At 46.8% G+C, this 21,954-nt stretch overlaps 1 long non-coding RNA gene across 1 annotated transcript; it reads right to left on the bottom strand.

Moving 5' to 3' along the window:
* Nucleotides 1-2,777: 2,777 nt before the first annotated feature.
* LOC137845020 (uncharacterized) lies at nucleotides 2,778-20,414 on the bottom strand. Its single transcript, XR_011090068.1, has 5 exons — nucleotides 11,227-20,414; nucleotides 9,517-9,652; nucleotides 8,816-8,998; nucleotides 6,893-7,094; nucleotides 2,778-3,786 (listed from the first exon to the last, which is right to left on the bottom strand). It is a non-coding gene; the product is annotated as an uncharacterized lncRNA (long non-coding RNA).
* Between the last annotated feature and the right edge of the window lie 1,540 nt (nucleotides 20,415-21,954).

The following is a 21,954-nucleotide window of genomic DNA, read 5'->3' as shown; positions in this document are numbered from 1 at the left end:
TAGTGCACATGATAATAAAAACTATATAGAGGTGGATTTAATAGGATCACCAAAACCAGAGTAAAGAGAGAATCACAATTGCAGAGACATTTTCTGCTCCACCAATACAAGATGGGGGTGAGGGGAAATTATCTGCTTTTATAGGAATAAACCTCTTTAGGCAACGACTTTAAAAGTGGGGATAATTGTAACTTACTGTTCACACACTGCAGCGGGGAATCACATCCAAGTCTGTAGTTACAAACTTTAGCTTTAAATAACTGTGGACTGGACTGTGCTGTGCAGTTTTAGTGGGTAGTCACATTGATTTCAAAACAGTTTTCCCTGGGGTACAGCACTGCTTTGTGCGAGCATGGATTCAAGGCCCTGCGCTTGAATCTGATCTTGCATTCTGAGAAATCAAGTGACTGTTGGTGGGCATATACCTGACTTACTTGAATATGCATGTGACCTGGCCTCAAGAGCCACTACAACCTTGGCAAGATTTTTGTTAAGTTATCCTTCTAATTAGACCCTATCTATGTTAAGCAGAGTCATATCCATTTTAGCATGGATGTGAGACTCATTTGAACGCAGAGCTAGATCTTATGTCAGAAATCAGGTTTGGCCATGATGGCAATAGAACAGGTTAGCCTGTAAACCCAAAGCAAATTTGCAAACTCTGTCTGTTCAAAAAGAAATGCATTAATAGATGACTGATCTCCTGAAACGTCATTTGAATAGTTTTGACTGCACGCTTATTTTATTCCTGGGAAATTTCAGAGTACAAAAAGACTTCTATTTTCCTTCTTCATTTGCCAAGAATCTCTTTTAAACTCGTACGTAATATAGACTGAGTCTTGGATCAGATCTTCAGCTCACGCATACACAGAAGTTCACATGTATGGAAGTATCGCAATGGACTTCTGTAAAGAGATACTGATATATGGGAGCTGAGGATCAAGGCCAAGAAAATGAAAGCAAGAAACTGGTAGGTATGAAGCTTTCTGACCTGGAGTGGTTACTCCAGGCAATGTGTTATTTCGTAAAAAAATGATTCATCCAAAATGGCAATCTTACTCATTTGGGAAATGAATGTCTAGAACATATGTCTCCATGACCCAGTGCCATCCTTGAAACAATCCCTTTTTATGCTGATAGTTTGAGGACTTTTTTTTCCACTGTCTGCTCTACCCCCAAGGTCATTTTCAGATAATGGCAGATGGTTTGAATTGAAGTATTTAATTGTGAAAAAAGTCACAGTAAGTTTTTTAAACAAAGCCTTTGGCAACAGCTCCTGATTGTAAATCGGAGAATGTGCTTGTATTGGGACAGTCTGGATTATTTTATTTTATGTGATTTTAATGCTTCTAAAAGCAAGTGTTTGAAAGCTATATGCTGAGAATCCAGAAGTATGTGGATCAACTTGTACAGAGATTGTTGGGTGTCAGGAAGGAGAAACGGAAACACAATACAGGACAGAATTCTGAGCAGGGAGTGCCCCTCAGACAAATGAGACACTAACATTATGAATAAGTGGAGAAAAATAGGAAGAATGAGTAAATGGAGCCTTGGTTTAGTGCCCTAAGCACTGAAATCCATTCTTATTGTGGGGCATCCTTCCATATTGCTGCAATGTGGTACCCTGGAAAGAGGTCTGGATCCCCTAGTGCTCAGAGAGATGTTCAGAAGGGAATCTGAACATCATGTTACGAAGTAAGACCATATGACAATGAAGACTGTATAAAAACAACTCAGGGATTAAGCTAGGGCTGCTTTAAGCCCTGGGTACATTAGGCTAGATCTGCCCATTTCTGGTTTCTTGCAACTTGCTCTGAAGCTTTTACTACAGCAAAAGGATTCTGGAAGAGAAGAGTCTCCTGCTGCTAAGCCTTCACCATCACTGGGGAAGTGACTTTTTTGTAGTTTAATAGTAAGTTGTCAGTTTTCAAGCCTGTCAGCACAGTGCCTTTCTCCCACAGCAAGTAGTTCATTTCAGCCAGGAGTTATTCCTGGTGTATATGAAAGAGAAGAGAGCTTCCTTTTTTCTTTAAAGGAGAAAAGAAATAGCCTTCCTGACAGATTCCGAGTGAAGTCTATAAAATTCTGGGAGAAATTCCTAAAAGCACTGATTATGATAACGTCAAAAGAAGCAAGAAACTACCCTGGGAGATGACGTGAGAAAGGTGTCCCTGGTGAGATGTAGGACCAAGTCCATCAGAAATGTTTGTCAGTGACCAATTTCAGGTGCCTGGGGAAGGAATGTATGAGCAGGGCAAACTTGGATGGGTCTTGCTCTTTCCTGTTCCTTCTGGAGGCTCATGCTCTGCCCAGCATCTCTTCTCTTCCCAGTCCCTGTTTAACAGCATTTTGTTTCTCATCTTTTTCAGTTTGAACATGGGGAAAGGAGGGGAAGCAGGTCTACAAAGCAATTTCCAACCTGTTTTCCTATCAATCTCTCTCCTCTGTACTAATACTTGTTTTTCTTAGGGATAAAGGCTGGAGATAATTCCTTTAAGTGGCAATTAAGCTCCAGGTGGCTGCAGAAAACTGTAGCTTTCCCCAGTTCCTGCAGAGACACAGCTTGAGCCACAGGCTTCCCTACTTCCCCAAACCAGGATATGTTTTTCCTGTCTTTGTATGATTAAGGCCCCACTCATCCAGAATAGCCCAAAGTGATTGGAGCAGTGGGGAAAACAACAAACCACAGATGCTCCATGAACTGTCAGTGCCCTCCTTCAGAAATGCACTAATTTCAAAGAGCAGGGAATAGTTTCCTCCCAGTCCTCATCTGACCTTGTGTTTCATCTGCAATATCTCTGTTTTCCAAGCCCTGAGCTCAGTTCAATATCCTTGCACCCCTGCTGTGGTGGCAAATATCAGAAAGAGACCTCTGATCATGCTGGACAGACTACTGCGGGCTAATGGAGAAATACTTGCACTCCAAGATGCAAAGCGAGTCTCATCAACAGACCTGTGTGATCAGTTTGGCTCATTAGTTAATGAGGTTAATGAGGCACCTGAGTATGAGCCAGCTGATATGAAAGGGGACACATCGAGTCTTAGTGATTGCTCAAGATGACACAGCAAATCACTGGTAGAGCTAGGGAAAGACAGGGCACAGCATGGCAGGGCTCTGCTCCAGGTTTAAGGCATCCCAACCTACCTTCGGTGCAAGTGGAGATAGCTGCAAGCTTGATTCTGTCTTGTGTTGGGTCTGTGCGAGGACAATGGGGAAATATGGCATGTCAGCAGGCTGTTTGTGTTGGAAATATTCTCCGTTATCAGCAAGACTCATGAACTTTCAGGGAGATCACTACATCTCTATTTGCAAAGAAACGTGAGCCACTAACTCGGAGGATCTCCCTTTCTCTGGCAGGCTTATCATCAATAGCATCAAATAATGGGATGTTACCTTTTCTACCTACTTTTAATGATTTATCATCCCTGAATTATGCACCATTGGTGACAGTAATTTTCCCTGATTTAGACAGGTAGATGGAATTACAGTTCTCTCTGTTTGGTGTGCTAACATAATCAGAATTAATATTTTGTCTTGTCTGGCTTATCTTAGTTAGACAGTAGCTATTATTTCACCTACTCTATTTCTCTTCCCCCTCCCTCCACAACTAAAATAATTTGATTTTAAGCTATACTTGGAGCAGGACTCACCTCAAATCTGATTTCAAATTCCTAGATAGGAGTCCGATCTCAGTGCTACCAATCTCCACCATGTCCAAGCACAGTCAGTCATGTAACAGGCTGGATCAAGCAGGGAGAACACATTTTATTGATCGCTGCAGATACCTGCACACAAGCACACACACGTATTTTTGACTTTGCTTGCATGCAATCCAGCATTGGGCAGAGTGAGTCAGAAACTGCTTCCCACCTGCCACCAATGGCACATGCTCTGGTATCCCACACTGTGGCCTCATGGAGATCGTGGTTCTGGCCCTACAAGCACATGGCCCTACAAGCTAGTGTGAGTGCAAATGCAAAGGAACATTCCTCACTCTGTAGTGTGTGTGTGCTGGGAGGCAAAGAGGTGAAAGCATGGATTTCATTACTCGTAACATGTTACTCCTTTGTCCTTTCTTTTTCTAGTGTGTTCCCACTTGTGCTGATTTACAGTCACCACCATTGGGCTTTGCCTCCCTGTGTGGGATGTTGAAGTGTGTTAGATGCTACACATACTGAATTATTTGCCCTCTTTTTTTTTCTTTTTTTTTTTCTCTTTCCCTCCCTATTCATGGTTGTTTGTTTTCTCTTCATTCATGGCATCAAAAGGACGTTTGAACAGCAACTACTCAATCCAAATGAAAGGGAATGTTGCTTTTGGAAGATCCAGCAGAAGCCTGAGCAGATCAGATACTAAATTATGAATTAGCTGGAGATTTTTTTTCATCTCTCTCCTTTCTCTTTTTTCTGGCTTTTCTTTTCTCTTTCTATTTTCCTAACCCTAATTAAAATGTGCAGGGCACAAAACTGTAATGAAGGACTGGACCCATTATTTTTGTTTATGGCAAAACCCAAGCGGAACAGAACTCTAAATGGGCTCTGGTTGAGTACCATCTCCCTCCATAAAGACCATAATAAATATCAGCCACATTGATTTTCCTTCCCCATGAACCCTTTGCTATTTGTTCTGGTCTAAGTGCACTGTGTTTTCCTCTGAGGTTTCTTTTGCTCTAACTGTTCTATTATCTGTTGTTGTTGTTAATCTGTGTTGAGTGTGTAATTGAGATCCTAAGAGGGAGTTTAAGAGAAACCCCCTTGGGAAGACATCTGACCTACATGAAGAAAGAGAAAAAATAAAATAAATAACCCAAGCCATTGAGGCCAACTGCTCTGTTTACCTGGTGGAGCCATTTCCTTTATCAAGGGCTCTCATCCACCCCAGGCTCAGTTCTCTTTCTGTAATTAGTTTTGCGTATGTGTTTTTAACCTCTACTTGATTTTTGCATTGATTTCTTTGCCTTGGGGGGACATTTGTCTGTTGATTCCCTAGGCCTGATTTTCCCTTTACCTGCAGATGTCTGCAGAACTGGTGTTACAGTCAGAGATGCTGCAGGCAGAGGTAGGATGTGGCCCCTTTTCCCTTCCCATTTACATGCTGCTGCTAACACCTGTGATTTATCCTGGCCCAAGCGATACAGTACGTGCTGGGGGGTGATGTAAAAGACATCTCAAAGCACATGACAGCTACCTAATTCCCCCTGGCTTTCCTAGGGCATAAGGCATGGGCTGAATCCTCCAGGGGGACTGGCTAGAAAGGTGTATTCAGCTGACCTCAGCACTGCCTGCCTGCTCTCTATCCACAGCTGGCCACCTGATCCGGGCAGTCCATGTCCTGAGCACCCGAACTTCCCGTCTCCCTTGTTTGGCTGCTGCCGCGGGGACGTGTTGCAAATACACGGAATCCATTATTGCCTGCTCACTGTTCCAGTTCCCCAGTCTCAGCAGATAAAGAGTTCTCAGTGTTGTCTTAATGTCTCTTTGTAGTTTATTAGAGGCCTAGGAGGCACGAGGGGGAAATGAGAATGTGACTCAGAATTCCCTGTTCTGAGTCACGTGCTTCCTTTGCAATCTCATTTGTAACAAGACTATTAAAAGTAAATTATCTGAGCCAAGCGGCAGTGCTGAAGCGTAAGGGCTGAGGAGAGGGAAGCAACACCCCATCGGGTGTCTCCAGATGGAAGCAGCTTAGCTCAGCCAGTTTAATCCGTCCCTTTCTGCCCATGTTGGGATTTCTGCTCTTACTTTGGGAGGAATGTCAGTGCTGACAGTGGTGGATGTGTGGCTGGCTTGATTTCCCCTCCAGTCCTGATGAAGAAGTGCCCCTCTTGGCTACAGCTTGGGGATGTCTTTAGGCTCTTGACATGAAACTGGGAAGAGGAAAAGGAGGTGCCCATGCAATGGGCTCTTATCTCTGGGATGAATCTGTTGATGGAGAGGCTGCGAACTGATGGCTCCACTTGTCTCATGTTTCCATGGTATTTCCATCACACCTGTTCCCAGGGATGTCTAATAAACTGAAGCAAATTGGGATGAGGGATTATCAGGCATTAAATGATGCTACCGAGCCAAGCCTCCCGCTCTGTTCATTATGACAAATTTCTATTTTCTCCCAGGGACTGACTGCAATTCAAACTGAGGCAGGGTGAGGAGGTGGCTGCTGGCGTGTCTGTGCCTGTGTCAAGCAGCTGGGGCTGCTGCAGGTCTCCTGACTTGTCTCTCAGTTAAGGTCAGGTCCTGTTTCTGTTGAAGCAATTTCATATCTCTCAGTGGGGGTTGGATCAAGCCTTTAAGGAATTAGACTCTACTTTGGTTCATACAAGTGAGCTCAGCCTTTCAAAAGTCCCCTTTGATCCCTCCCATTCTGTTCAGGAATTGCTTTGAGTGTATCTATTGACTTTCCATGGAAAGCGGACATATCTATGTAAAAAACCTTGCTGCTGAATGTTTTATGGAAGTAATATTGACCTTCCCGCAGGTGCTGAAGAGAAAAGAAAGTCCTACTTCTCTGTAAAACTAAACTAAAATTGTATTTGATGAGTTCTATAAAATGTTTATAGATTTTTATTTTTTCCTACTTTGTCCAAAACATCTTTTTTCCCACAAAGGCCAGAGGCAGAATATTTACAGGGAAAGAAGGGAAATGCTTTTTTGAAAAATATTTGTGCTGGCAAATTGTTGCAAATTTTTCAGCTCCCAGATGCATCTAAACAAGTAACAGCAAAATTTTGGCTGCCTTTGCAAAAAAAAAAAAAAAAGAACAACCCAGCCCAAACCAAAAAGAAAAACAAAAACACAACATAGGATTTATGGGCTAGTTTCAGGTATAATCAGAATCTAAGTTAGGTTTACTGAGTATTTACTAGCTTTATGAAGTTTACAATGGAAGCAGTACCTGTGCAGTCTTGTGGAAAGTAAATCCAGGTTCCTCCCACTCCAAAAAAAAACAGGTCAAACTCTGTTTTTCTTGGCAAGCCCTTGCTGCTGCAGTCATGCTCTGCTGTGGCCACAGTCTCACGGATCCTCCCAGACATGTTGTAGGTCTTCAGGTGGTGACATTAGTTCCTTCCGTGGGTGACAAGGTGAGTCTCTGCACACTGGGAGAAAAGAAATGGTTCAGGGTTAGGTTGGGCCTGGAGGGATACCAGATCTCCAGGGGGTATTAGCTCGCCAAGCTTCATATGGTGTAGGGATGAACACAGCTGAGCTAAGCAAAGAAAGATCTGTCCTGTTTCCGAGCTGGTGCCTGGAGGGATACCATGGCACCTTGAAAAGGCTGCAGGAAAAGGCCAATTCTTCCTAAGAGCAGCTCAAATTTTCTGTTCTTGATGTTCATTGCCTCCCGTGGCTCATATCCTGACAAGAGCTCATCGCTTATCAGCATCACTTGCCTTAAACACTGCAAACCATCGATCTAGCCTCTTCCATCCCCAGAGTAACGACGTCTCCAGCAATCAGAGAATGTCTTAAAATGGGAACTGGTGCATTACTTGAGTTGTGTCTCTCAGCTTCAGGTTTTCTAGGTTTTCTGCTATAGACGGAGTATAGAAATATTCCTCTCATTTTTAATGAAAGATCAGATAATCTGTGTCGCAAGAGACTGAGCACAGCAAAAGGTTTCTGAAGAATTTAAAGAGCTCCCACCTTACACACTGCAGTCACAAGCAACCTGTTGTCTAAGATAACCTACAACAACTGATTATTACAATATACTTAAATATCCACTAATGAAAAATGTATAAACTATGTATAAGCTTCATACATTACATGATCCCTGCTTTCCTCTGAAACCTCTGTCTTCCTACTAAGTCTTCCAGCAGCAATCTAAGTTTCCTTTCTCTGTCTTTTCTCAGCCCCTGGTGACTTTGCTCAGTTCATCCTATGTCACTTGTGTCTGGATCTGGAAATATTTCTCAGGACATTTGACTCATCCATCATTTAGATAATCAGAAGGGAAAAAAAACAGAGTGTCCAGCTATGAACATCCATAAAAAGCACCATGGAAAAAACCCTCACCTTGAACTTCCCTTCCTGCTTTTCTTTTCATTTCATTTGAGAATCTGACTTGACAGTCTTTGCTCTGGCAAGAGTCCCACTGAAGTTATTAAGGGCAAGAGCTTGTCAGGATTAAGAGGAAGGATTTGAAATCTCCGTGAGTGATAGCAATATCCCTGGTTCTATTAGACCAGATAAGTATTTGCAAAGGACATTAACCCTGGTGCCTTGAGCTAGATGGTGACTACCCTGGGGGGAAAGGAGATGAAGTTCCCAGTGGGGATACTGCTCTACATCTGCCTGTAATATGGCTGTGCATCCCTTCCCTTGTTCCAAAGTTTCCATTTGTCCATCAGAAGCAGGGTGCTATTAGCAATGAATGAGCAGTGAGAAGCCTAAGTGGGAATTAAGACCTAAAACTCAATGTTGGCACCGAGCCTGGGCGTGCAGGTGTCCGTCAGAGACGATTACACAGCAAGTTCAGCCCAGTCAGGTGTTTCCAGACTGTTGCTGCTTTGAGGGCTGGATTTGGAAAGGCCACCTAAACTGCCCTGCCTTCAGTGGGTGCAAATGTCTGCACAAACATAGATGGATGTGAATTGGAGTCATGTTTACTAACTTCCAGAACTCCAGCATCCCTGTTTTACCAATGTAAACTTCTGCTTCTCTGCTCCCATTTTTCAGGAAGGGACTGTTATCACGGATCAAACATTCACTTGGCCCACCTGAAGGGCAAATGCAACTCCTAGGGCAAAAGGCAAATAGAGAGTGTCATCAGGAAAGGAGAAATTAGGATGGAGTCAATTGAAAAAGCTTTTCTTACTCCTCTTTCTGCTTTCCTGGGCCTGCAACACTGGACAGACTCATGGATCATCCGTATTTCCATCTGGCACTGAGAAAATCCATGCTTTGTGCAGGAAATCAGAGCGCTGCTCATGCCTTCTCCGCTGTAATTCCTGGCCTCACACCCATGGCGTCTACACGCGCACGTGATTTGCAAGCCCTCCTGTCAGGGGGAGATCACATTAATGCTGATGTTAAAACCAAATAAACACTGAAACAAATTTAAAACAAAAATAGCATTTCAGAGGCTGTGTTCCATTCCCACCACCCACTACCATTTATAACTAATTGGGGCTTTGTTATATTCTCTCACCCAGTGACAGATAAATACTAAACTCCACTGGTTAACAATAATCACCCTAATTATGCCAAGATGACATTTACAATACAGGCAATTGCTAATCCATTACCTCACTCTGCTGAATACTAGAACACTCAAATTAAAAGTTATTCACCCACAAAGAACAATGTTTTAGTAGCTGACACAGCTTAGTAAAGGAATTTATTAAGGTAATTTGCAGTATTCCCATAAATAAAACATTCTAGAGTTCCCCCGTCCTCCTCCCCCTTCCCCCAAAATAATCTTTTGTGATAAATCTTTTTTTTTCCCTCTCTTGTAGTGCAGTTAGAAGAATAATAATTGAAACTGTCAGACGGAGTTATGTGTTTAAATTTGCTTACCTGAAAGACAACAGAGAGCCGAACATCTTGCATCCCTTCAGGCTCTTTTCGGAGAACTGGGGCGATACTTAGTGGTTTGTGATGTGTAGGAGGTCACTGTGGTAAAACCTTCACCCATGTGGGGTTTCGATGAAACCTAAGGGAGACTCAGAATGAAGGAACGAGGAAGCTGTGACCAGCGCTGAGACGTGCAGTGTGTGGAGGATGCTGGCCTGCGTGATAATCCAGCTGGGACTGGCAGGGCTCTTTGTCCCTCATCAGAGATGCTAAGGAGGCAGCAACAGGGCTGTGAGTCTCCTTAAAGACGGCTTCAGTTCAAGCACGGGAGTAAATGCTGAGGCCTCTGCTCAGGTGATGTCCCAAACCAAAGGCAAACAAAAATCAGAACACGGCTAGCCCATGGTGGGAGAAGGGAGGCACTCGGACCTTTATTCCAATACCTGGAGGCTTTTTTCTTTTAGTGATTTCTTCCTGACTCATATCCCAGCATTAAAACACTCACAACAGTTTATTTTTAAAAATTAACAATTTTAATTAATTAATATTTGTCAGTGGGAGGGAGTCCCACATGGAGTGAGGAAAGGGTTAAATGGACATACCAAAAAATCAGAGCTGGGTTTCACTGCACCCCCTGAGCAGCCCCTTGCACCTGGTGCTGGCAAAGCCTCTGCCAGCAGTGGATCCAGACAAAGGGATAGAGCAGGAAGGGATTTTGGGGGGGGGTTGTTTTTTATTGTTATCACAGCAGCTATGGCCAAAGCTATTTGCAATAAAGCAGCACGTCGCAGCAAGCCAAGAGTCCCTGCTAGCACATCCCCGCTACGTGCCGGCCACCTGCAGCAGCAAAGCCAGCAGCACGCCGGGTGCCAGCGTCAGCCGAGCCCCACGCAGAGCGAGCAGCTTGAGGGGGAAACAAGGCAAAAATTCGGGGCAGCATTGCCAGGCTGATCGCTGCCTGCTCAGGAGATGGCTGGAGGACTCGGAACAGAGCTGCCACACATCTGTGTCTCCTGCACAGACCTTCTCTTTCTGCCCAGGCACTTCATCCCAGCGTAAAAAAAAAGATGTGAGCCATTTGTCTGGGATGTTGAAGCCCCCGGCAGCTGGGCTGGAGCTGGAGCTCAGGGTGGAGAGCAGATGTCCAGAGACCTGGTGAAATGGTCCCTGTGCATGTGCAGCTGAGCTCTACAGCACTGACACCCTGGGTATCTCCCGTCCCAGACACATTAGACTTACTCTGCTTATGCAGGTTGTTATCGTGATGAACAAATTGACTCCACATTTTCCTGCCCCGTCCATGCACAGCACGGTGTCTGTAAGCATCTTTACAACCAGCATGTGGGCTATGTGAGCAAGCCCTGTCTCATCCTACGCTGCTTCATGGTGATTCTGCCCCTGGCTGAAGCAAGGGAACATGCCACAGAGCAAAAGCCCTCTCTTTCTGCAGTTTGGACCAAAGATGCTTGCAGCTGCAGGGAAGAGCACTGAAGCAGTGCCTACGCAGACGTGAACCCCACACGCTCTGCTACAGCTGCTCTGGTTCAGTTCCCCCCTGCACGATGCTCTCTCAAGGGTAGCCTGGATGCTCCTGGCCGATGGTGACAGATCGCAGGAAGGCAGCTCTTGTAAACAAAGATCTGCAGGCCTTGTAATCACCACCACTCCTTCTTCTCCCCCGGCTCAATTAAGAGACAATGTTTTCCTGCTCACCCGCTCTGCTTTTATTTGCTCTCCGTCTCAGGCTTCTGCGGAGTTTTTCCTCCCCTTCCTCCTGCAGCTGAATGCTAATGGACCGGGCGCCACTCCAGCCCCGAGCTCCCAGCCCTGGGCAGACACCCAGGGCACGAACGCGACGACTTCCAGAAGTGCTCCTGGGAAAACGGGAGTTTGTTCAAGGGAAGGGCTCTGCGAAGGAAATCTGAGCGAGGAAAAGGTGTGCCATAAAAGATAAATCTTTAAAACGCGCTGAACCTCACGTCGGGGGTGCTTCTACGTGGAGATAAAGCGGTCTTAATTTGAATGAACTTTATTCCTTCCCAAGGAGGGTAAACGAAGCCTGATTAAAGCCACTTGAATTCTGGCTAAGAGAGTCTGCCTGGGGAGTTAATGGCCAGTAACAGGCAGCAAACAAAGCCGGGTAATGCTCGGCACAGTGGGGTTCAAACTTCAGCACATAACTTCTTATGATCTGCAAACTATATTTCATCTCGGTGTATAAACTGACAACCCAAATTTGTACAGACATACGAAGACAGTAATATATGCCTCTCTTAACTTGCTCCTGTTCAAGGGCTGTAAGTACACAATCGGGGGGGGGTAATGACAGATTAGAGGAGAATCACTTCCAAGCACAGCTCGGAGGGATGCAGTGACATCACTGCCTCAGCTGTGCTGGCTCATCCAGGTCTGGACCACGTCATCCTGCAACTATCAAAATCACATCTTAAGCGATGGCAGAAGCTTGCTGAGCTCACTCATCCCAGCTGGGACTGCAGTCCCAGTTCTCATTGTCATTCCTCACCTGTGGTCATTCCTCACCTACTTTCCTTTTTTATTTTTCCCAATCTGTAATAATCCTGGTTTTCATTTTTCCCTCAGCCCCTACCCGGTTCCTGCCCAGAAAACTGAAGTAACTCTCTGGGTGAGCCATCTCTCTTCTGATGGAAAGCTCAGCCAGCATTTCAGTGGCACTGCCTCCCATCTCCTTGACTGGGCAACTTAAATAACCCCTAATTTAGGCCATCAGGTCTGAACCCAGGCTCAGCACCGGAGCCAAAGGGATATCTCTTCCCTCCGTGCACCTCAGCGTGTTCCAGCATTTGTCCCAGAGCCCAGCATCTATTTATAAGGGGAAGAGAAGGCTGTGCCAGCCTGAATGCTTTGTTATTTTCTCTGACTGAATCTGAATTTTGGTGGCAAGAAGCACTGCCACTCTGTCTGTTTGACCCCACTTAGCCTCTGACATTAGAAATGCAGAAAATTCACAGTCCCACCAAAGCAGGGGAACTGTAATTGCATCGCCACTGACAGATGCTGGTTGTTGAACTGTGAGGAGCAACAGGGGATTTCGGGCTCTCTGTTCTTAAAGGCACAGGAAGATGGAGTTCCCGTGTTCCTCACCGACCTCAGTTATTTTCTGTTTTGAGCTGCACATTTCTTTTCTGCCAAGCTTCTGCTTTCATGGGACAGTGCCTGGGTTTTACACTGGAAGTGCCTGGAAGTGATGGAAAAGGAAGAATAAAAGAAAGAGGGAGGGAGAAAAGGAGGGAGGAAGGAGTAACATTAAAATCAACAGTTTCTCTTCTTTTCATTTTAGGTCAGAAAAAGTCTTCCCAACTTTACGAAAGGCATATTGAGAAAAAAATCAGTAAATTCATGAACATGCAGTTATTACTTAGCAGACAAATTACATTTCTTCCGAAATGTTCCAAAATGCATTCATTTTCAGAGTACATTACTTTCATAATACTGTGTGGAACATTAAATGAGAATTTCCCTGACTTGGCTACAGAGCACATTTTTATATTTCATAGTCTGACACAGAGCCCAGGGTAACTAATGAAAATCTTTTCGAAAAGTGACAATCTTGTCTAGCAGCCTCGCCTGTTGAAGAGATTGCAACATAAAACAGATGAGTGCCCTGCTTGACAGCTAATTGTGTCGGGCTTAATTACAACAAGCAGAATTTAATCGGCTGTGCAGTGCAGTTTTTTAGGATGGGGGAACCATCTGGAATGTACCTTGCTCCTAGGCTGATGGAGGGGCGGGCATCGCTGGATTTCAAAGACAGGGGAGCAACCGTGTGCGGATTTAAATGCAGAAGAAGTTCCTTCCCCAGTGTATTTCATTTGAGCTGTTTGATGAATTTCAGAGATATTTATGCAAACCTGCACACTGTTGCCTCGCGAAGACAAGGTTTTGGAAGCCTTCCCAGGCTCAATTTGATGAGCCTCGTTCCCCCTCCGTGGCCCTGCGCTGTGGCCAGAGCTCGACGCAGAGCTGTCAAGTTTCACGGACTGAGTCCCTCTCTTGGTCCCTCCCCTTGCTCTGCTGTGACGCCTCTCCCTGCCCCTGCGATCCTCCAGCCGGCTCCATCAGGTGTGGGCAGTCCCAGCACAGGACAGAGCTGAGCTGCAGCCAAGGCAAAGTGCTGGAGAAACACCTTCCTCGGGGCCAGTCTGGCATCATTGTCTTGGTTTGCCTTGCAGCCTGGCACGAGGTGTCCACGCCAGGAGCTGGAGAGCTGTGTTTATGTTGGCCTGAAAAAAAAATTGAAAAGGAAGTGCCCTAAGTCAGAGATCTCCAGGCTGTCATGGGCACAGCAGGAGGGGAGGGACGGGAGGCAGGCACCAGCCCTTTGCACTGTTGTATGTCCCATTTTGAGGCTGAACATCGGCACCCGGGGAATACAGGCTGGGGAGTACTCCAGCACTGACCCTGGCGAGGCTGATGCCATCTCCTGCTGAACTCTGGTGGAAACAGGCTATTGATAACCGACAGGCTCCCTGAGAACTGCAGGCTAAGGCAGTTCTTCATTTTCTCCCCCTGAATACATTTAATACCCAGCTATTAAAATAGTCCTTTGTCATGTCAGAACAAGGAAGAACGAAACATGCATTTCAAAGCCTTTGAAACAACAACAAAAGGCTCGTGCTAGTGCAGGAATCCTTTGGTACCGCATGCCTGGCAAGAGCTGCGTGCCCACAGACCGGTCCCTGCGGGCAGGGACGGGGCTGCTCCCCTCCCTGGGAGCCAGCAGCCAGGGCAGGAGCCCAGGAACGAGGGGCAAGCAGGGCCTGGCTCCAGTCTGCCCTCCCTCATGCATAAAACGTGGATTTGGGTACAATAGCCCCAACTGGTGGTGTGCCTCTGTCTTCCGGGCAAAGAATTAATCCCTGGCCAACTTTCAGGACAAGGTCAGTCACAAAATGGTATCTCTGAGGTCGCAGTGTCTGCAGCGTGTAGATGGATCCCTCACTTCAGGGGTGTTTTATCTGTTTTTGCTGCTACATGGAGTCCTCAGTGTCTCTCCATGGCTGTCTCCATCCATCAAGGGCTCGGGGAGCAAGGCCTCTTCAGGGGGAGCCCCAGCAGGGGCCTCTCAGGAAGTAACATCCCCCAGCACAGCCCTTGTGGCCTCTCCTGGCCTGGCCTGGCCCCTCCGTGGTTTGGCTCGTGGCTGCTCACACAGGGCCAGTTGCTACTCCCAGACACACGGCTCTAATCTGCTCCCTGACTCCAGCTGCATGTTTTGCTCTGGCTCCGCTGTGAGGTTCCTTCACCTCACGCGGCGTTTCTCTTGGTGTAATCGACTCGAGGCGTCTTCCTCCTTTTTTCTTTCCCCCTGTCCGTTTCATCCAGCCGTCTGCAGTTTGATCTCTGAGAGGCTGCCGGGAGCTCCCTGCTGGGCTGACTTTGCTCTGACGCCTCCGTCTCCTCCGTCAGGCAGGGCAGTGGCTGTCACCTTTCTCGTGTCAGGGCCACGTCCTCACCTCCCCTTCGCTCAGGCTGTGTTCTGGCCTACCTCCCACCTCCATGGAAGCGACGAAGCCTCTCGGAAGGGTGGATGTGAGCCACGGGATGGAGGAACTTGTCCCATGCAGAGCTGAGCCCAGAAATCCGAGTGCTCGGGGTGACCAAGCAAAGCAAAGCCCAGGTCTGGGCTCAGCAGGGGCTCATCTACAGACTTGTGGGAGATCAGGATGGGCTTTGGGCTGGTTTTATGCCTGTGGTCCTTGACAGTGTCCTTAGGAGGGTGAAAGAAGCTCAGCATGGGAGCTGTGCACCAGGGACTGGACTCGGTAGCACTCAGGAGGAGTCACAGTAAGCTGCAAGCGCCTGTAAAACCAGCTCTGTTGTGTAGCTGGGAGGAGAGGGGCTGGCAGCATCTTTTGGGTGCTGCAGGCTGCTGCCCGACACCACCTCCCTCAAACACTTCAGAAAAGCTGCCTGCAATCTGCTTCGTAACTAAAAAAAGAAAAAAAACACAGCGGGTCCAGGTTCCGGTGTTCTCACATCTAACCCAGCAAGTCTGTGCCCCTGTCCAGGGGCTGCTCTGGGTTTGCTTGGGAGGCAACTGGGAGCAGAAATGAGCACAGGCCCTACATTCTTTGGCCTTACACTGGCTTCATCGAAGTAGAGCCTCTGTGTAGCCACTGCTTCCCCCTCAAATGTCACTGTGGGGTCTGCCAGTGACCCCTGTGCCTGCCCAGTGCATGGACAGGGAACCGATACATGTGGTGGGGTGTTGGTGGGCTTCATCAGCTTGTACAGCACACAACGTGCTGGTCACAGCAGGCTGGCAGCACCTGCAACACCTGGGTTCATTCCTGGGTTTCTCAAATAACCTTGGGCAAATCACTTGCCCTTGTATTTTTTTGCCCCTTTGTTCAGATGAGAGGAATGAGACCATCTGTAGGAAAAGGCTTTGAGTTCTCTAGAGAAGCAGCTCCTGCATCCCACACTCATTGTGAAATCTTCCTTCTGTTTCTTCCCCTCTCTTCTCTGTAATTTTCAAGCCAATAATCATTAGCCATCCCTCAACGAGCTCCCCTCAAGGCAATTAATTACGATCTATTATGCCCATTTTACAACTGCAAAAACCAAGAGGCAAGGTCAGACACCGGCAGCCTAGAAGTCAGAGGCAGGGAGCCTAGGAGGCCAGTCCATTCTCCATATCAGCATCCCTGCTTTGACCACCAGACCTTGCTACCCTCAGAAACCCTATCAGGGAAAGCCAGGCGACAAGCATTGTCCACACTGCTAATCTTCAGAGGACCATATTAGTGCAATTTGATGTCAAGACGCCTTATCTATCATGAAGCAAAGAGTAAGATTAAAGGACTGGAGTTACAAGTGCCTTTTTGTTTGCACTAACTGGGTGAGTGTCTGTCTGGAAAACAGAAGCTTTCAATCTAAATTGCTGTCACGTTTCCCATACAGGAGTAGATTGGTCTCAGCACCCTTATTAAAAATACTACGAGCGTTCTACAGCTGCGGCTTGAAACTCTGCAGCTCTCAGTCAGGAGGTTGCAAAGTAGATCTTCAACACCAGATACTGATCACTGCTACTCCGGTGTAAATCTGAAGCAGCTTCCCTGAAGCTAGTGGAGTAACTCCTGGATTTACACCAGACCTGATGCCGGGGACCTGCTTGCATTCCCCAGCCTCTTTGCACCAACTCAGCTGCAGCACATCCTAGATTAGCAGAGCTGTCGTGGAACAAGGCAGAGCTGCACAGATTTGCTCACTGATGCTGCCCCCTGTTTGCTACATAAATCCTGATACACCCTGGTGTAAAGGAGAGTCAGAATAAGTTCCTTTCAACCACATCGTATCTTTGGGAGTTATTACTCCAGAGCATCCCTGAAACCACTGGGGAGAAGAAAGAAGGGATGTTGGGAAAAGGCTAGGTTAAAAAAAAAAAGGGAAAAGGGAAAAAAAAAAGAAAGAAGATGGAGTAGGAAAAATGCAAAAAAAAAAAAAAAGAAAGGCGAGGAGGAGCACGGAACAGAGGGTTATCAAAGGCTTCTGTTGTGTGCTTAATGATGCTTTAATCCCATAATGACATGGAGGCACACGAACATGAATATGGAAGGCAGGTACAGCCAGGATCAAACGTGCTTGTTTTTTTTTGTGTGTGTGTTTTCACCTGAAATGCATCCAAAACACACTGTCAAATAGTGTTTGCTATACTTGTCTCCTGCTGCCACTACTCTGCCCGGCAGCTACGCTGACACCGCTCCAGCAACAGGGTTGAGGGAGGGAAAGGGGACTGCAAACTTCCTTGGGGAAGAGGATAATAACCATAACAGAGATCAGTATCCTCCTGAGACCGCCCGGCTTTGCTACTAGCAACAACAGCCCCGCAGATGGCAGTGGCAAGTTAAAATCCAGCCAGCTCCGCTCTTTGCCTCCAATAGCAGCCTACATGTCTCAGCAGATAGAGTTCCTTGAACACTGACAAAACCAACAACTTTTCCCAGGCCCGGGCTGGTTATCTTCTTGCTTAAAGGGAAATCTTTCCTCTCTGTTTTCTCTTCTTCCCTGTTTTTGCTTCAGAGGCGAGCTGAGGCCGTCAGCGGAGCCGCAGCGCTGAGAGGTGCAGGGAGGCAACAGAAAAGGGGAACACGGGGCTGTGACAAGTAGAAACGTGGAGACACGAAGGTGATGCTGGGCTCCAGGGAGGAGCAGCATGAGGGAGTGGGGGGCACGGATGCAGGAGGAGGCAGCTGAGCAGGGCAAGGCCAACTTACCTTTGCCTGGGCACTCCTGCAAGCTCCAGGTGAACCCCAGGCTCCCTGTGGCCCTCGGAGCACTGCGGATGAGAGGCTGCTGCTTCTTCCCCTGTATTTATTTGCGTGGGGCCACGAGTGCACAGGGGACTTTATAAGAGCAGGAAAACGGAGCTCTGGCCTTTAAGAACTTTGCAACTCAGCAAGGAGAGAGAGGATTAATATGAGCTGGTGCCTTGGAGGGCAGCAGGGAGATGAAGTTCAGGAGAGGGACTTATATCATCAAGGCATGGGAACAGGCGGTGACCACAGCGAGCTACCTATCCACGGGCTTTAAGAAGCTGGATGTTGCATTGCAGTATCCTTTCTCACCTGCTCTTCACTCACATTTCCAGCAGGAAAAACAAATTTTTAAGTGTAACTCCATCAGATTCAATGAGAAGTGCAGACATCTGTGTTCTTTTCCCCTTAACTGAAGCTCAGAGCTTGGCAGGGCACAAAAGAGTGGTTTATCTTCTCCAGAGCTCTCAATTCACAGGGGAAAAATCGGACTCTGGCACTCTGGATTCCTGTGCCCTCCAGGATACAAAATGACATCAGGCAACACGAGAGCTGAGTGCCAAGCCCTTTGCTGAGTGAGGAATGGCATTAGTGTAAGCAAAATCCAGGGCTGAGATCTTCTCAGTTCTCCTCCTGTTGAGCTCTGCTGACCACTTGCTCTGCTGGGCCAGAGATGTCCTCTGGGCTCTCTGCAAAGGGAAGGTGGCCTCCAGGTGGGCATGTCTGGCTTCCTCCTTCTTCCACGTTTTGCTCCCTGCAGTACTAGGACTGGTAATTTTCAGCAAGTGCTCTTTGGACGCTTGCTCTCGTTCTGCAGCTTGGCCCTTTTCTCACCTTGTGGCTCTTTGACCTTTGGCCATGCTCCACATACACAACATCCCAGGTATAAATGAGGTAAGAGATTAAGTATGCAGAGTGTGATCTGACTCCAGGCTGCCAGAGCTGGGAAGGGAGCAAGGGGATGTTAACCTAAATCCATCACCCCTGGCTCTCTTGCTGAAGTTGAGCAAAACTGCTCCAGCAAGTCTGATGCTATGGAGGATCCAAGGAAGTGCTGGGAAATCCTGATCACTAGAGGTAGCCTGAGTGCTCTGTGCTCCCGGCCTTGCTGCCATAGGTGAAGACGTCTCCTTTAAAAGGCCCTTTTACTTTCTTGGTCTTTCCCAATGCTTTTTTGTCATCCTCTTTTCTCATCCTTTCCCACTTGCCAATGAACGATGGATCTGTCGTCTCCACGTTTCCAGGGTAACGACAAAAAGTTTCCCTCCAGCCCAGAGGTAGAGCAAACCCATTCTGCTGGAAAATTCAAAGCGAGGATTAAAATTTATAAAACAGCACACGACCTAGTGCAGCATCACCCGCTCCTGCCAATTCATCCAAATCGCTGCACATAAGCAGCAAAGCTGGGGCCACCTGCACAGGATTATTCAGCGGATCCCTCGGGGCAGTGGAGAGCCAGCTCTCGCCTGCAGTGGACAGAGTTTTGTTAGCAGAGGCTGCTGGCCACCAGCGGGTCCCGTGGCTCCTTCTAGCCTGTGCTCCTTTGACTAATGTTAGTGGATCCAGACACTGCCTGGAGAAGGGGGGAGAGCACTTTTGTTTTTAATGATGATTCTGGATCTTCCAGTTGGCCTGCTTGATCCTCTCTTATCTGATCTGGCAGAAATAAAGAGGAGAGGCAGCAGGGAAGAATAAGGAGAACAACTTAAGCCCACGTAAGGGTTTAAGTCTTCTTTAAGCAAGACATGGTCTGGGTCGATTGGTTTCCCAAGAACCCTGTACAACAAAGCCAGCGATCTCCCGAGGCAACAACTGGTGATATGAAGGTCTGGAGCAAATGACTTTGCAAGACTTAAAGGCTAACAATTTATGCACTCAATATTTCAGGCCATCAAATGTATTTCTCCCTGAATGAAACCTCTGGGAATTAAGTACCTGAGCTCCTCTCTGAAACCGATTCCAAAGCATTTCAGCTTTTAAGCACCTGAATCTCTCAGGCACTTTTGTTGTGCCTCTCACCAAAGCATGCTCCCTGCCCGTGAAGGGTTTACATCCCAGCGATAAGACAAGAGCCAATAGTTTGATGCCAACAGATGGAAGCAATAAGCAAGTACAGTGACTGTAACAGAAATAATAAACAACCCCACATAGAACATTTTCTTCTGTGCTAGCCAAGGAAAGTCCATTAATTCTCATCTAGAAATCCCTGTAACATTTGCAGCAAGGATGTGCCATGGCTGTGCGTGCTGCTGCCCCACAGCACACATTTGCCTTGGAAATGCGAGCCATCACCGGTGAATTCTGCTGTTTTCTCCTACCAGCTCATTTCCAGGTTGTCCAGGGAAGCAGAATACACTGATTAGCACAAGCTGAGCCAGACGTGGGTGAGGATCACCGGGCAGGATGGCAGGGAAGCAGCCTCTCTCCTTGCAGATGGGCTGTGAGGGTCCTTCTCGCTCTGCGGACTGGGCTGCTGAAATGCTGGCACGAGACGCTGCATTTATAACACCAAGAGTTACACATGAAGCAATCCCAAAGCATAATTACTAATAAATGTTTAATTAATAGCTTATGCACGTGTTGATAAGTTCATTAAAATGATGCATGAGCACATGAATATTCCTGAGCAGGCAGGAGTGAGAGAAGTTACTGCTGGGAAGTGTGTTAACAAGGGGATTACATGGGTTGCATATGGAGGCTGCAAGCGCTCCACTTGCTCCTCTTAGATGAACAGTTTATGGCCTGCTAGGACCACACAATCTCGTTGCAATCTCCTCTTCACAAATCTCCCGCTTCTCCTCTTTAATATAAACAAATAGACAGTGTTTTCCTGTTAATAACATCCAGCAGTGTGGACCAAAGCAAATGAGTTAATTGCTTCGAGAAGCTTTAGCTGCATTTCCATCCATTGGAATGATTGCTTCTGGAAAAATAAACACTCGAAACCTCCAACAACAAGAAGCAAGACACCTAAAAGGTCAGCTCCAACAACTGCTAGCGTAAAATGGAGAATTCAACAAAACCCAGACACTGCATGGTTTTGTCTCCCTAGGCTCTTGCCCTATTTTTTTGCTCCAGAGAACCGAAGCTGATGAGGTCTGCAAGTGGTTGCCCATTGCACCGCAGCTCTAGAAAAGGCCTTGGGCCACAGCCCCTGCTAATTGCTAGTGCTTGCCTTTTGTTCCTGGGCCTTTCTTTCTGCATCTCAGTACAGACACTCAGGCTGGGGTGGAGGCAGAATTCTGGACAAATTCAAACGCTGCCTGCTTTTGAAGCCCCGAGGAAGCGTGTTCTGGTTCTTGGCATCGTTGCACGAGCTGTTTTTGGCTGGGAGTATGAACAGCAAAGCCAGGGTGGCAGAAGAGCTGCTCTATCTAATCTCATCTTCTCGAACTAATAATCTCTCTAGCTGTTCATGCTTTATATCTGTTCTGTATTCTAACTAATCTATTTTATTGGTGCCTCATCCATTCTGGATCCCGTCTCATCTGTTCTAATGATTTATAATCCAGACTGGATTCTGAGAACAAGTTTTAAAAGGCTTTTGTGAGAAGATTAAGACTTGCTATAAATTGTATAGTCCGTGTGAGTTAGGTACCTAGATCTGAGTCAAAAAACACGACGGCTACTCCTAAAGTGCTTGGGAAATGTGGCCCTCTGCCTCCTGGGACTGAGTCCATTCCAGCTAGATTTAGGCAACTTTCCATCCAGGTGTAATGTGGTCGCCTTGCCTGGAAGGGCAGCAGCAGGGAACCAGGGAATCTCTATTGCAGATATATAGCATCAGTCTAGGAGAGATGAAATATGGTATTTGTGGCATTTAGGCCCATTTGTGGCACATTTGTGGCATTTGTGGCCTTTTGGTCCTTCCACAATACAAATAAAAAAGGAAGGCACAGATATGCCTACCTTCGCAGGTGCCCAAAAATATCAGGCTGCCTAGGAGACATTTCCTAAGAGATATTTTCTGCCTGTGAGCAGAAGGGAACAAGCCCCAGCCCTTTCCTCCATCACCTTCTGCTATCTGTTGTGGGTACTTCACCGAGCGCTATCAAAAATCGCTGTAAAGAATAACAAAACCCTCAGCTTGTGACCAAGGTGGTTCCAGTTATTTAACAAGCCAATCTGGAGTAACTCCACCCCT

The sequence above is a fragment of the Anas acuta genome, chromosome 26 (genome assembly GCF_963932015.1).
Source record: "Anas acuta chromosome 26, bAnaAcu1.1, whole genome shotgun sequence".
In the NCBI taxonomy this organism is placed as follows: Eukaryota; Metazoa; Chordata; class Aves; order Anseriformes; family Anatidae; genus Anas; species Anas acuta.
This window is presented reverse-complemented; position numbering and strand designations above follow the sequence as displayed.